The sequence below is a fragment of the Engystomops pustulosus genome, chromosome 11 (genome assembly GCF_040894005.1).
Source record: "Engystomops pustulosus chromosome 11, aEngPut4.maternal, whole genome shotgun sequence".
Taxonomy (NCBI): Eukaryota; Metazoa; Chordata; class Amphibia; order Anura; family Leptodactylidae; genus Engystomops; species Engystomops pustulosus.
Window position 1 is genome coordinate 35037958 of NC_092421.1, and position 13832 is coordinate 35051789.

Genomic DNA, 13832 nt, shown 5'->3' on the forward strand with positions numbered 1-13832 from the left:
TGAAGGCAATTTAGGATGGAAGAGAGAAAACACAGAGCAGCACATCAATCACCAATCCACGCTACAATATAAGGTCTCAATCACTGTCTACAAAACTACTGTAGCGTGACTTGCTTAAAGAGTGATATATATCATCTACCGATGCCTTAGCAAGGCTGGACCTGTCACATACATATTTTACAAGGAATGGTACACTGCACAACTGTAAATATAAGGTACATTACATATCCTATCAATGGATCATTATTGAGACTTATAAAACTCTATAGTAAAGCTATATATAAAGCTAAAGAAAGTTGAAATACTATGTAGGTCAGCCTAAACGTTCTCATATTAAATAGAAGTGCCACTTGACTAACCAGAAGCTTTTGATTATATATAATTTATATGGAAAATATATGGTAGTCTTCACCTGATTGACATGATACAACACGAAAATGCATGATCAAATTATTTCTAAGGCCAGTTGTCCACAAGTGAGTTAATTTTGAGGTGTGCTGGTGAGATTTCCTGAACCACATCTCACTCACACTCAGCACGTCCTTTCAGTCCAGTAGTTTACGGCTCAGGGCACGAAATTTCACCAGCACAGAGAGAAATTTTCTCGGACCAAACTCGATCATGGGAAGCAGGATACCCTTCAACCTCAAAAACTTCACTTCCTATAAAACTGACTAAAAGGGTTATTCCTCTCCTGAATCGCTTCTCTTGTACTGCAGGGGGAGGGGCAGGAGGCAGAGAGCTCTGCAGACACAGTCCTTCCTGTCCTGTAGAAGCATGTAGAGAAGACAGCAATAGCTCCACAGACAAAATAAGATCTTCTTCTATGTGTTAAATATTAGTAGACTGTTCAGAAGATTAATAAAAGTGTATATAGACCTGTAACCTGATAATCTAAGCACATTGTCAGTGCACAGCATCTCATAGCACAGAGGAATCATCAAGTGTCTGCTCAGCTACTGCCCGCCAACACTGCTGAATCTTTCAATGACCAGCATAGGCAGTGATAGGAGCAAAAACAGCAATAAAATGACTACATTTTGCAGTTTTAATGGGATAAAAACAATCTTTTTTGTCTAAGCATCACTTTATAACTTGTGGTTATGGTGTCCCATCGGCATTCCAGTTAGGTAGGCTAAAGAAGAAAAAAACTGCAGATGGAGATAGGGAGTCAGTTACTTAGAAAAATGTAAAAATTGCTCTTTTCAAAACCAATAGGGAAAGGAAGGTTTTATATTGAGAGACAGCTATGTATGTGTAGACTGTCTTATAGTTCAGTGCCAATAACAGCATGTATTTAACTCTTACCATCTTCTGGAGCAGTAAAAGTAACTAGGAGTGTCAATAACTGTGTGTATACTCATTCCATCTTATAGCGCAGTATCAATAACTGTGTGTATACTCATACCATCTTATAGCATAGTGTCAATAACTGCATGTGTATACTCATACCATCTTATAGCGTAGTGACAATAACTGTGTGTGTATACTCATACCATCTTATAGCGTAGTGACAATAACTGTGTGTGTATACTCATACCATCTTATAGCGTAGTGACAATAACTGTGTGTGTATACTCATACCATCTTATAGTGTAGTGTGCATAACCATATTATTATTGCTATTATCTATAAAAAAATTTTTATTTTATGTTAGTTTAAGTAATTTCCTTACCCCATTTAGAGCATGGTCATTTTATTACACCCATTTTGCAGCCCTCTAACCCTTACTTCCCCAATTTCACAGGCATTTCTCTATTATATTATTGGGGTCTCAATTGATTTCAGTGGTGTTCGGGCTTTATATTACACCGATACCTATACTGATGAAAGGAGCATTGTGTAGAATATGATTTAGGGGGTTAACTGCCAGTTCAGGTTTAACAACACATGAAGCTCAGGGACCTTTATTCAGGTGCAGAAATGGTCATGCTAGAGTTATCTTGAATTATCACTTTGTATCCTTGCCCTCAATAGCTAGTCATACTCCTCCTTGAGATGTCTGTAGAGAGATCATCTGCGTCACAGCGAGTCTTTGTGATACATTATCCTGGAACCCAAAGTGTGATCAGTGTGATATTCACAGAATTGCTGACATTTCTCAGCACAACCAATGCTCAACTGAATGTCAGAAGCAATGTGAGTTACTACATAAAGAAGCGATGATACTGCCTCTAACTATACCTCAAAGACTTAATATAATTTTATAATAATTTTACCACATTCATCTCTACTAAATTCAACAACAATATGGGTTCAAAGAGAGTATGTTTAACAATATTACTGTAATTCACTGACAAAACGGCTAATATGAACCTGGAGGACAGACAAAAATATCCCCTTTTCAGCTCTGCCTAATTACCCAGCCTACCCTAAGGAGTTGCCGACAACTGGTCAATGTTCCCTTCCTATGCCAAAGTGCAAACATAAAGACAAAGACTGAACAATGGAAACATAAAAGAGAAGTTGACAGATATAGATTCCAGCTAGGTAGGGTAGAAAGGGAGAGGCTACAGCTGGAAATAGGGACAGTCATGAAACTACTAATTGTACTTTTTGGGGCAGGTGCTATATTATGGGAGAGCTAAAAATTCAAAACAAATGCCCTTTTCAGGGCAGTGACAGTATCTGCATGTATATACCCTGTGAGAAAGTGAGAGGTGTCATTTTGGAAAACCGCTATGTGTCCTACAGGCAGATGAAATGCATGTGGTAAAAACCCTGGGTTTGTCTGCAGTAACCCAAGGGTTAAAGCAGACATGTGATAAGCAAGAATAGTCTGCTTTGTCTGTGTTGGCCTAGCTAACACAGACACATTTGTAATGTCCGTACTGGGCCTGCTTATTATGGAGTAGGGGTAGGCTGGTAGTGGGACTCCTACTCCACCCGGGCTTCAGTCCTGGGTTTTTGAATTGCCCACAGGTGCGGGTCACAGGCCTGATTTAATCTGCAGGCCAGAAGCAGTAGGAGAGGCACTACCTGGAGAGCTGAAGGCGAGATTGCATTCTCACAGCAAAGGTAACGGAGGGCCTCCTGTACTACTGCTGGCCAAGAGCGGGTGCCAGGCAGCCTGGTACCCAGATAGCTAGGGTCCGTCAAGTGTATTAGACAGTGCCTAGCCGGGCAGGAATTACTTTTGTAACATCTTTGCATGTGCCTAAGCCAAGGCTGAATTTGTGTTCTGTTTTGCAAGTGTGAATAAAACACTTAAGGTGGACTTTAAACCTGCGTGTGTCCCTGCTTCCTGCACTGCTACCAGTCAACTACCAGAGCAATTCCCCACAACCCATACCATCTTGTAGCAAAGTGTCAATAACTGCGTACGTATACCCATACTGTATACTCTTATAGCTCAATGACTTTCAGTGTATACCCATACCATTTAATAGCACAGTGACAGTAACTATGTGTATATACTTGTACCAAGACACCATTGCAGTACAGTATTCATAAACAAAATGGTAGGTCTGAAAACGGGAAAAATTGGGGCTGTGTAAAAATAACCAAGAGGATCAGGAACTCCCAATCCTTTGACTTTTCATGTTTACTGAGTAATAATTATTGCTAGAATTTGGAAATCCATTTTTGTACCATCAAACGCACAATTTATAACAGAGAATAATCAAAAATACTCATATGAGATGGTTCTTCAGATAGCTTTTTAAAGAGACAGTGGTCAACATGCAAATAAACAGTACTATCAAGTTGCTATAATAATTACCTCTATGTAAGGCCGTATTACCTTTATCACAAGCCATTAAATGCCTAAAGCTTTAAATGAATAATTATAATATAATTGATACACATTGGGCCAATTTTTTTGAACTGTGCACATTCTTCATGGCTAAAACGGCTTGCACAGGTATTTAAGAAGTCTCTGCGCTGCAATTGTGTCGCAATTGTGTTGGAGGTGTGCTGGCTTCCATGCGACACAAATTAGGGGCCATGCTGTCAGTGAACTCTGCCGGACCAGTGCTGGTAAGTGACAGATTCATGATTTCTGGCGCACGTTCTGAGTGAATATTAGTAAATGCAGCATTATATAGACGGACAATGCAAGTTCAGTGAACTCGAGTGACCTTGTAAGTAAATGTGCCCCATCATCTCTGTGGACTAGCTTTTCTTTGTTTTTTTCACAAAGTTCCAGTTTCTTGTATTAGTATAACTTATAACTTAGAGAAACAAAACAACTTATAGATTCCTTATAGTGACTCTATCTACTAATTAACACCAGTATATTACTATTGTTTATTATTCTAAGACACCTCTGAGCAGATGGGGCTGCTTCCATGGAAAGCTGTGTGTGAGGGACAATCTCAAGTGTAGGAGCTTTGAGGAAAGGAGTGTGGTGGCCTGCTGGAGAGCATGGACCACTTGCTGCTTCAGTGCCCCTTTAACACAGAGGTGTACAACCGGGTGGGCGCTTCCATCCATTGGCCCGGGTTGGCCGGTCTCTCCTATGCGGAGTGGACCTATGGAGCATTCAGAGGCCAGGGTGGCCGGGACCGCTGCACGTTATTCCTAATTAGTCTAGTGGTCAGGTACCACACATGGAACACACAGTGTTTAGTATTGACGCAGCGTAAAATCCTCCCGGTGGATGAGGTGGTTAGGAACATTCTGGGTGACCTGGTGAAGGTGCGCTCTCTGGAGTATGAGAGGCTGGGCACGGGGAGGGCCTCTCTCCTTTAGTGTCCCTTAGTCTGTCATCTCCATTCCTGGTGTGGGGCTGATGCGGCACTGTAGATTTTTGTTTTGTTTTATAAGCATGTAGTGATGTAGGGCTTGCAGGCGCCAAAGCTAGGCTTTATGTGGTTTTGATTGATTTTATTCAGATTTTATTTGTATAATATTTTCTTCAAGTTATGCTGTAAATACTGTATATAGTATATATATTGTATATAGTGGGGTTTAGGATCTAGTGTTAGGTTGGGAGGGGGGTGATGGTAGTGGGATTTTGGGATTTATGAACTGACCTTGGAAACTGTTTTGGAATACTTAACACAAACTTTGTGTTAGACCAGTGTCTGGGGGCAAGTGGATGGTGCGGGGGCGAGGGATCTTGTGCACTGTAGTGTTATGTGTATTCTGTGTTTGTTATTATATATTTTTTTTAAAAAAGGGTGGTTTGTTATTAGAGGGTGTGGGGTGGGTTTATGTATATGTATATTTATGGTCATTTATGTTTGTGGGTGTGGCTGGTCTTTGTTTATTGCTTTTAATTTATTGTAGCAGGATTGTACTTTCTGCTCCTAGCCACGGAGCTAGGAGAGAGCACATGCCTGCAGGAGGTAAAATTGTAGCGGGGAGGGAGGTGGGGGGCAAATAAGATATAACCTAGAGATGCCAATAGGCACTCAGGTGAGTGTCTCCAATTCATTTACATATTTTGTAAAAGTAATTTTATTAGCAAAGGTACCCTTTACTGTTTGTCCAATGATTGTCCTCAGCAGTGATATCTGTATTTAGATCACATGCCTATTGAGAGCGATGATTACTGAAGCAGGCATATACTGTACACACTCTTACATCCCATAACTGCAGGTCAAGTCATCAAGGTTTACATGGCCAGTTAGAGAGGCATCCCTTAAAGTATAATTTATTTATTCTGTTTTATTTTATAGCCTGGCCTGGCCTTTTTTTTAATATAAAAGATAATCACTATATCAAAAACTTCTAAAAAAGATTTAATAAATGTATTTGTAAAAACTAATGCATAGCAGGAAGTATAGTTTTTAATATTTTTGCTAAATTGCCCCTCTATCAGTTTGACATTTATGGAAATGTCACAGCTTCTGTATGTGTCATAAAAAAGCCTCCTGTCCATGTTCTATGCCAGGCTGTAAGCAATGTTATTTCTGGATGAAAATGTTTAAAGAGTCATTATTTTATGTATTTAGTGCTCTTTAAAGAAACCATTAATGCAATTATACATTAAAAATCCTGGCCTGGGAGAGTAGATTGCAGAGTCTCTAGTTCATGAAAAGCATCTGCTTATTTATGTAGAACTAAATTTATAGACGAGCAGTTTCCCCTCAACTTCTCTATATGTGGCTAATCTAGAGGTACAAATTCTGGTACTAGCGAGTAAATGTAGAAAAATATAAAAAAAAAATTAAACTAAAAGCCCTTAAGAGAAAACATATACAAATGTTCAGTTTATTGACATGTGGACTGTGAACAATAAGAGTATTAAAATAATATTTTTATGCTATTAGAAATGTTTTATTAAAGTAAACTGTAATTTATCTATTCCCTGAACCATGTTTGTCCTCTATATAAATAAAACTGACCTATCATTACATCACTAGTGACAATAGATGATGTCACAGCTTATCTCCTCCCTGTACCTGTACAAAGATCTCTATTTAGATAACACTGACCCATCATTACATCACTACTGACAATAGATTATGTCACAGCTTATCTCCTCCCCCTCCCTGTACAATGACCTCTATATAGATAACACTGACCCATCATTACATCACTACTGACAATAGATGATGTCAAAGCTTATCTACTCCCCCTCCCTGTACAATGACCTCTATATAGATAACACTGACCCATCATTACATCACTACTGACAATAGATGATGTCACAGCTTATCTCCTCCTCCTCCCTGTACAATGTCCTCTATATAGATAACACTGACCCATCATTACATCACTACTGACAATAGATGATGTCACAGCTTATCTCCTCCTCTCTGTACAATGACCTCTATATAGATAACACTGACCCATCATTACATCACTTCTGACAATAGATGATGTCACAGCTTATCTCCTCCTCCTCCCTGTACAATGTCCTCTATATAGATAACACTGACCCATTATTACATCACTACTGACAATAGATGTTACAGTTAAACTCCTCCCACCCCCTTTACAATGACCTCTATATAGTTAACACTGACCCATTATTACATCACTACTGACAATAGATGATGTCACAGCTTATCTCTTCCCCCTCCTTGTACAATGACCTCTATATAGATAACACTGACCCATCATTACATCACTACTGACAATCGATGATGTCACAGCTTATCCTCTCCGCCTCCCTGTACAATGTCCTCTATATAGATAACACTGACCCATCATTACATCACTACTGACAATATATGATGTCACAGCTTATCTCCTCCCCCTCCCTGTACAATGACCTCTATATAGATAACACTGACCCATCATTACATCACTACTGACAATAGATGATGTCACAGCTTATCTCCTCCTCGTCCCTGTACAATGACCTCTATATAGATAACACTGACCCATCATTACAGCACTACTGATAATAGATGATGCCACAGATAATCTCCTCCCCCTTCCTGTACAATGACCTCTATATAGATAACACTGACCCATCATTACATCACTACTGACAATAGATGATGTCACAGCTTATCTCCTCCCCCTCCCTGTACAATGACTTCTATATAGATAACACTGTCCCATCATTACATCACTACTGACAATAGATGATGTCACAGCTTATCTCCTCCCCCTCCCTGTACAATGACTTCTATATAGATAACACTGTCCCATCATTACATCACTACTGACAATAGATGATGTCACAGCTTATCTCCTCCCCCTCCCTGTACAATGACTTCTATATAGATAACACTGTCCCATCATTACATCACTACTGACAATAGATGATGTCACAGCTTATCTCCTCCCCCTCCCTGTACAATGACTTCTATATAGATAACACTGTCCCATCATTACATCACTACTGACAATAGATGATGTCACAGCTTATCTCCTCCCCCTCCCTGTACAATGACCTCTATATAGATAACACTGACCCATCATTACATCACTACTGACAATAGATGATGTCACAGCCTGTCCCCACCCTCCCTGCACAATGATAACCATAAGGAAAAGCTCTCAGCTTCAGTCTATATTGGAAAGAAAATAAAAATCAAAACAAAAGTGACTGGTTTGAATGAGTCAAAAGAGAAAATTATTGATACATTTTCTTGAAGTAAAAGTAGGATGGCCATATCTTATTATTGCACCTTTATGTTTTCTCTGTTGTAATAATAACCATGTTCTTTAGCATATTCTTATGGAGTCCTGTAACTGGGTCACTTACTGCCACAAAATCTCACTGTCGGAATCAAGTTGTATTTGCTTTATATGCAGAAACAGTTTAACAGAGATGAATTTGTAAAAATAGATCATCATTCGAAAAACCTTAATTTTTTTGCCAAGACAAGATTATTTTTAACATGTTGTTATTATATTATAAATCAGTGCCCACAAAGATATACCCTAAAGATATGTTAAAGTATAGTCAGACTGTATATGAGTTACCGTACTTAAATGTATTAGAATGCTTCTTGACTGACCATGGGTATAAATATTTTTGTGTTTTCACAAACAGCAGAGAGGGAAGAAAATTGAAGATTTCATATACAATGCATTCCGAAAGTCTTCACACACTCCGTATTTTCACATTTTGTTTTTTAGTTTTTGCTAGAATTCAAAAATTTAAGTTTTTCCATGATCATTTAGCAGCCAATTCCCCAAAAAGAGAATATAAATAAAAATAAATAAAGCCAATTTATTTAAAAGAAACAGTGTTCTCAGGGTCTTAACTGGGAGCCCCATAGCAGACTCCTGAATAGGGCCCCCTTCTGTATATATATATATATATATATATATATACATACTTATATATACACTCACAGTTATATACCTGCATAAACATACAGTTCTTCACACATTTATACACACACACAGAGCATGTACACAACACAAATTCACACATATGCAGTGTCATACACAAACAGCATATAAACAAAAATACAGTATATACACACCATACACAATATACACATCACAACAATTCAACAATTGATTATTTTTCTGTTCTTTGCGCCTCCTCTCTAATTCTGTCATGCTTGAAGAGGACCCTCAGTGGATTCAATTTCAATTATTTCAGATGTTCAAATGGGTTCTAGTCAGTAGTCTGCTTAAGACAATCAAGGACATTCACAGCGTCATCCCTTTCCCTCTCCACTTTGTTGTCTTGGCTGCATGCTTGGGGTAGAAGATGAAGATCATGCCAGTCTGAGGGCCAGAGTACATTAGATCAGGTTAAAATGTGTATACCTTTGTAGTTTACTCCATTCAACTTTCCTTCAACCCTTCTCCCAGTTGCTGAAAAACTCACTAATTGGAGGATTCTGCCACTCCCATGCTTCACTATCGGGTTGAACAGGTGATTGAGCAGGTGATGAGCTGCTTTCCTAAAGACATGACACTTGGAATTGAAGCCAAAATATACAAAATTGGTTTAATCAGACCAGAGATTCTTGATCTCACAATGTGAAGATCTCATAACTCCTCAATAGTGATGAACGGAACCCGAACCCGGAACCAAGTCTCCATCAGTAACACCCATTTAAATACAAGCTGTGCTCGGACACCACCATTTTAGTGGACCATTTTGAGACCAAAATGTCATTGCACGTGTCTGCATACAAGTAATGCAGCCTGTCCTCAACAGGAGGATTTTTTGTGCCTTTACAAAGAAAAGGCTTCACTCTGAACACCCAAAAAAATACCTAGTAGAATCGGGATCATAATCCCTAAAAATTGACCACCAAAACACTCTCTCCAAATAGATGCAGCGCTGATATACATTTTGCGGTCTTACGTTATCCATGCATCTGAAATGACATCACAGTTGAGGCTGAAAGATGCCTGCAAAGAACTATAGGAAATCCTACCGGGCCACCAATCATAGTCATGAGATTCTTCTAAAACCTCAGATTCTACCAAAGGATTAAAAAATATTTTAAAGTTCCAGGTTTGCTGAACCCTATATTTTTAAGAAATGTTCTTGGCCTTAATGCCCTCCCCTCACCCTGTTTATTATTTCATTTGTCTATATTTTATTTCTTAGTTGCCGTAACACAATACACCATTCCTCATAAACTTGCTCACAAAGTTTGGGCAAGTGTGTTGCCAACACTGGTGGATTATAATATAGGCTTTATGGGTGGTAGCTCGGGGAACAGGCCTTTATACACAGAAGGAACTTCACCTATGAAATCCTTGTACATCTATTTCTGCTCACAATACACATGTACACAAGCGCCGTATCAGGACCTTTGAAGGTCCTTCTAAGATCCTGAAGCTGGAGATTAAATGCAAGCAGAAGGGATACATTCTCCATTCCTCAAGAATCATAATTGTTGTACTATATGTAGGAAGTGAATTTCTGACTTGTAGAGGCTATAATATCGATACAGCTTCCTGTGGCAGTCTTAGTATGTCCCTGGTTGCCGATAATGAGGAGAGGGCAATAAGTTACTGGCAGAAATCTCTGGTGGCAACGTATCTTGATCAATAATTAAATATGTTAATTCTTGCTTTCCCCTGACATCTGCCAGGCGAAGATTTTTACAATTTCATACACATCACATGGTTCACTGGTCCCACCAAAATCAACTTCAGTACCATTCTGTTATGTTCATTGTAACCAGGGCCGGCTCCAGGTTTTAGTGGGCCCCTGGGCGACAGAGCCTTAGTGGGCCCCTCCGTGGGCCGCCCTCCAGTGGCCACACTTCCCCCCCCCCCTCCCCACACACTGACCACCCCCCCTCCCCTGCGGACACACTGACCCCCCCCCCCCCTGCGGACACACTGACCACCCCCCCCTTCCACCTGCGGACACACTGACCCCCCCAACCTCCCCCTGCGGACAAACTGACCCCCTCCAACCTCCCCCTGCGGACAAACTGACCCCCTCACCCCCCCCTGCGGACACACTGAACCCCCCGCTGACACACTGACACCCCCTTCTCCCCCTGTATACACAGTGACCCCATCCCTCCCCCCGCGGACACACTGACCCCCCCTCTCCCCCTGTATACACAGTGACCCCCCCCTCCCAATCTATAGACACTGACCCCCCCTCTCCCCCTGTATACACAGTGACCCCCCCCCTCCCAATCTATAGACACTGACCCCCCCCTCTCCCCCTGTATACACACTGACCCCATCCCTCCCCCTTCCCCCCTCCCCCTACGGACACACTGAACCCCCCCCCCCCCCTCTGGGAAAGAAGTATTTTACCTGTCCTGGTTCCCCCGGCGCAGCTCCTGCAGCTGTCTTCGGCCTGGGCCTCCCGTACGCGCAGGCTCTGAAGCCGGCACACGTGACCCGATGACGTCATCATGTGCGCCGGCTTCAGAGCAGTCGCATACCCTGCGGAGCGCTGCATCGTGGGAACCGGGACAGGTGAGTTTTAGATTCTGCCTCTATGCTGCGCTCCCGACCAGCGCAGCATAGATGCAGAAAAATGATCGATCCGGATGGTGATCAATTGTACCAGTGTCTCATAGAGACATTGGTACAATTGATCCGGGGGCCCAAGTGGGCCCCTCCAGTACCCCGGGGCCCCGGCACTTGCCCGGGTTGGCCGGGTGCTGGCGCCGGGCCTGATTGTAACATTTGCGAAGATAATGATTGTTGTCATTTATATACAACCATTTAACCATTTGCATTGTTATGTTTCGGGGTTACTAGCTGATTCTTATGGCTTGTTATGGCTGAAACATTACTGGCAGCCTGAATACAGCTTTTTCCTACATGTACTTATAAAGTCTACACAGATTTTACATGTTAACTTAATCCATCCAAAATTAAACTCATCATATCAGCACATTGCTAGCAGTAGATTTCAGTTTGTGAAGGTGCAAAGGATGGGTAGATGCCTGTTACATCTGATACCATCTGCAGGATCCAACATATGTCACTTTCCTATGGAGGCACATAGAAATCTCATAGCATAGGACGTTTGAGGGATTTTAAAAGTCACATTTAATTCTCCATCAGAGCTGCCTTGTTGATATCCTATGACTTTTCTGCCATTACAAGAAAGATCATACTGAATCTAATGGGTCCATTAACCACCCTTGTCTTTGCCTTTGGTGTTAATTTTCCCAAAAGACTCTGATGACATTACCTACCTCCGTAGATGTTATTACTTAATTATCTCTAAGAGAGCGTAGCGAACTGTAGGCTGCTAGAAACTCACCCTTCATTATAATGAGAGCCAAAACCTAGCACATATTTCCTTTCCGATACTTTGTGTCCTGGGGCTCATTTCGGTGACTAAAAGTCTACGTAGTCAGACTTTATCCATAACCATAATTTGTTTTCTAAAGATCATTAACTTACACAATTAAAGGCATTGTTTGCAGTGTACATCATTTTCAGGTTAAAAATAAAATCTCAAGTGTACCTGATGGTTATCCAAAAAAAGTATTAAAAAAAGTGGTATTTGTAAGTATCCTGACCACAACGTAAAAAAAGATGTGTGTTACAGAGGCAATCTCCAAAAGTACAAATACATTTTATTGAGAAAAACAGAAAAAAACATTAATCTAAAAAAATTAAACATACAGGGTACATATATACAACTGGTTGGATTGACCATGACCATTGACCTCCTAAACTAATGCCGTGTGTCCCCATCCACCCTTATATAATCTGCAACTAAATAAATATGTGAGGTCCAACCACTAAAGATAAAATATGCGCAGCATGGAAAACCCTCTGGTCTCATAAGTAGAAAAAGAGAAAGGAAGCCCAAACACAATTATATGAGAAGATATTCTTATAGGGTCCACTAAATATTACAATTCAGACACAGTGGAAGGTGGTGGATAGTTAGGAGGTGGAGGGCTCCTCCAAAATGTTTCTCCCCCAAAATATTTTTTTTAGATTTTTCCTAATTTATTAAATATTTTTATTTTTATTTACTCAATACCTAAATCAATTAGGGATTTATTTGAAAGCACTTTTTTTTGCCATTAATATATTAGATTTAATCCACCAATCTACACTCACCGGCCACTTTATTAGGTACACCTGTCAAACTGCTCGTTAACACTTAATTTCTAATCAGCCAACTCAGTGCATTTAGGCATTTAGACATGGTTAAGACAATCTCCTGCAGTTCAAACCGAGCATCAGTATGGGTAAGAAAGGTGATTTGAGTGCCTTTGAACGTGGCATGGTTGTTGGTGCCCGAAGGGCTGGTCTGAGTATTTCAGAAACTGCTGATCTACTGGGATTTTCACGCACAACCATCTCTAGGGTTTACAGAGAATGGTCCGAAAAAGAAAAAAACATCCAGTGAGCGGCAGTTCTGTGGGCGGAAATGCCTTGTTGATGCCAGAGGTCAGAGGAGAATGGGCAGACTGGTTCGAGCTGATAGAAAGGCAACAGTGACTCAAATCGACACCCGTTACAACCAAGGTAGGCAGAAGAGCATCTCTGAACGCACATTACGTCAAACTTTGAGGCAGATGGGCTACAGCAGCAGAAGACCACACCGGGTGCCACTCCTTTCAGCTAAGAACAGGAAACTGAGGCTACAATTTGCACGAGCTCATCGAAATTGGACAGTAGAAGATTGGAAAAACGTTGCCTGGTCTGATGAGTCTCGATTTCTGCTGTGACATTCGGATGGTAGGGTCAGAATTTGGTGTCAACAACATGAAAGCATGGATCCATCCTGCCTTGTATCAACGGTTCAGGCTGGTGGTGGTGGTGTCATGGTGTGGGGAATATTTTCTTGGCACTCTTTGGGCCCCTTGGTACCAATTGAGCATCGTTGCAACGCCAAAGCCTACCTGAGTGTTGTTGCTGACCATGTCCATCCCTTTATGACCACAATGTACCCAACATCTGATGGCTACATTCAGCAGGATAATGCGCCATGTCATAAAGCTGGAATCATCTGGTTTCTTGAACATGACAATGAGTTCACTTTACTCAAATGGCCTCCACAGTCA